This window comes from Ochotona princeps, chromosome 16 (genome assembly GCF_030435755.1).
Source record: "Ochotona princeps isolate mOchPri1 chromosome 16, mOchPri1.hap1, whole genome shotgun sequence".
NCBI lineage: Eukaryota > Metazoa > Chordata > Mammalia > Lagomorpha > Ochotonidae > Ochotona > Ochotona princeps.
In genome coordinates, this window is record NC_080847.1 from 534533 (window position 1) to 537666 (window position 3134).

Here is a 3134-nt window from a genome sequence, read left to right on the forward strand (position 1 = left end):
CCAGCAGTGACCCCAGAAGGGCCTCCCCATGGATGCTGGGGCCCTGATGCTGCTGCACATGGCAGGTGCCAGCTGCTGCCACTTCCCTGGTGGAGACGGTGCTGCTTACTGGGAAAATCTTACCTCAGTCTCTGGGTTCCGTTTCAGAACATTTCAGAACACCTTAAATGGGGTGGTGGGATCCAGGGCATGAGCCCCCAAGGTGATGTGGGGAGAAGTATAGGTCATAGGCTCCCTGCCTTTGGCTGGACTGTGCAGCACAGGGAAGCCCATGCTGAAATGGGCGGGAGAGACCTCCAGCACCTGCAGACAGGCCCACGGCAGACCGGTGTGAAAGCCCCGGGGGCTGAGTCAGAGAGAAACTGGCCCACCCTGCCCCCTGCACCACAGAGCTCCGCAGAGGGAAAGTGGCCTTGGGAGGGGCTTTCCCCCTCTGCAGCACCTGGGGCCTGGGGCTCCCGGGGGGGCTGGGTCACGCAGAGGTTGGCCTGTCCTCCGGGAGCCTCAGTTTCCTGTGCTGACAGTAGGCACTCAAGCCTGGCCCTGACTGCCCAGGGCAGTTGAGGAGCAAGGACATGAGACCCCAGGTCCGCAGCCCCCACCCCTGCCCTCCATCTGGGTGGTCTGACGTCCAGGGACCAATTTGTCAGACTCCAAGACTAGAGGGTCCACCATGGCGGTGGGGAGCCCCCAGTAGGCCCAGGGTGTACCCCTCTCATCTCAGGGCTCCGGTCCCCAAGCTCTGGCCCTGCTCATCCAACCAGAGGGCAGGACACACCCATGGGCTGTTTGCCCCTTGCCCACCAGCAGCTGGGCACAACCAACAGGCTGGAACGCCCCTGCCATGCTGTCGAGGCCTCCTCAATGCCCAGAGCAGGGGGCTGGATGTGGGGGGCAGCCACCTCCTGGCGGGCCCCACCCACACATCCCAAGCACCTTCCTCCTTTGCCCACTGCTTCCAGCCCAGAAAGCAGAGGTCAAAGATAATGGCTTCCTCTTGCTCAGTTGCCTGTTTCACACCCAGCCTTCTCTGGGCTGCCCTGCAACTTCCGTCCCCTGAGCTTCTGGCCAAGACATTCCCCTCCTCCATTCAGCAGCTCGGCATGAGAGGTCACAGTGCCGGTCCACTGCCACCTACCCATCTGCCCATCTGCCATCCGTCCCTCCACCTTCCTTGCCTCAGCCACACACCTGCTTCCACCTACCCACCCGTCCACCCAGCCGGCCAGCCAGCAGCCACACCACAGAAGGAATGGGATGTTTCTACATGCGAGGAGAGGAGGCAAAAACAGAATCTCCTGCCTCAAGTACCCCACCCAGTGCCACTTGCTGTGACACTGTCCCACATCATCCCTGGAGAGTGACCAGCTTCAAGCCCTCCTGCTGGACCACAGTCCCATACATCTCCTGCCACCTCCTGTGGCTCCCAGGAGGCAGGAACAGAGGCTCTGGGGAAGTGGGAAAGGAACAGGGCAGGGGCAGGCGGCATCCCGGCCCCCTCTACCTCCTGCCCCTGCAGCCGCTTCCCCCAGCTCCTTATCTCCCGCCCCGCCCAGCTCACAAAGCCGCAATCAACGTCTGCTTCCCCACAAGCACCAACTGCCCAGCCTAGGGGAGCAGTCGAGCAACTTTCTTCTCTTCCCAGCCCCACCCCTATCAGACCCACAGATCAGTGAGCCAGGCCGGGCAGGCCAGGCATGTGGGCAGGCCGTGTGGGCAGCTCAGGGCCCCTGGGGAAGTGTCCCATTTTGGAGGGGGCAGCTATGGCGAGGGGGAGGGGAGCCAAGCAGGTGCAGCCTCCGTAACATCTGCGGGGGGGGGGGGTTGGGATGGGCTGCATACCTCCCCTGCAGGGTCCTGTCCAGCTGCCTTCAGGGCTGAGGAGGGGGGCTGTGTCTCCAGAAACCTCTCCCTGTCCTGGCTGTGAGGCTACAAGGCAGTCCTGCCCTGCCCCCATGGGGGCCTTCTCCCCAGGCCCACAAGGATCACGAGGGTGGAGGAGGAAGCCCCGAAATGGCTGTGGGGAAACCAGGAGCACAGGGTGACCCTGGTTGACCAAGCATTCATCATCAAGAGAACTCTACACTGGCGGTGGGGGAGTGCAGCCAGGCGGGGCCCTTCCCTGCACAGGTGACCTGAACCCAGGGCTGACCCTTGCCAAACTCACCCCGACCCAGAGGGACCCCCATCTTCTGGGGAGGGGGTGGGCTACGATGAGAGCTGCCTGAGTCTTCGGGGTGACTTTCAGAGTAAACCAGGCGACCCAGAGGCACAGCCATCCACAGCCCCAGATCCCTGGCCTGGTCAGAGCATGTGCCTCTGGCCACAACTCGTCCCCAGAAAAGTGTCTAGGAAGCCGCCAGCACCTCCCCTGCTCGTGCAGCCGCTGGCCATGCCCTCGGCCTCCCATGACATGGGTGTCCTCTGCTCAGAGCCTTCTCTTGTGGCGTCTGCAGTGTCTCCCTGGCTATTTGTGGGTACCCCTAGAACCCAGTCCTGCCCCAAGGAAGCATTTGCATTCCCTCAGACTAGCAGGGGGAGAGCCATCCTTTTCCCTACAAAAGTCCCAGGCTCCTGAGGAGAGTGGCCCAGCTATGCAGCAGTAGGCCTGGTCCCCTGGGGTTTCCGATACATGTAGCCAGTAGTCTCTGGAAGGCCCCTGGCCAGCTAGCCCAGTGGCACATGATACACTTGCCCAGGAGTGAAGTCCCTGGATCCAGAGGCAGGGAGACCCCTGCAGAGTCCTGGGCAGGGGTGAGGGCTACACTCTGATGTCCACAGAGCCTGGCTGTGGAAAGGACAGATTCCCAGACCAAACAGGCGGGAAGAAGCACCACACCCTGGTGGGTGGCCGGACAGGCCAGAGTGGACAATGCCCCTGGTGCCGCCCACCTGCCCTCAGGGTCCGGGAGCTGGCTTGGGGCGGCTTTGCCCAGGCCAGGCAGGAGGAAGTTGTTGGGAAGCCGGTGCAAGGCAGAGGGGAGCCAGGCAGGGCAGGGCCCCAGATGGTTCCTGTCAGGGAAGTCGCGGGTGCAGCTGCAGCCCCCAGCCCCCGCCACCCTATCGCGGCGACACAGCTGGCTGCCTCGCCCCTGCAGGCCTAGGGTGACTTCCCCACCCACCCCATCACATGA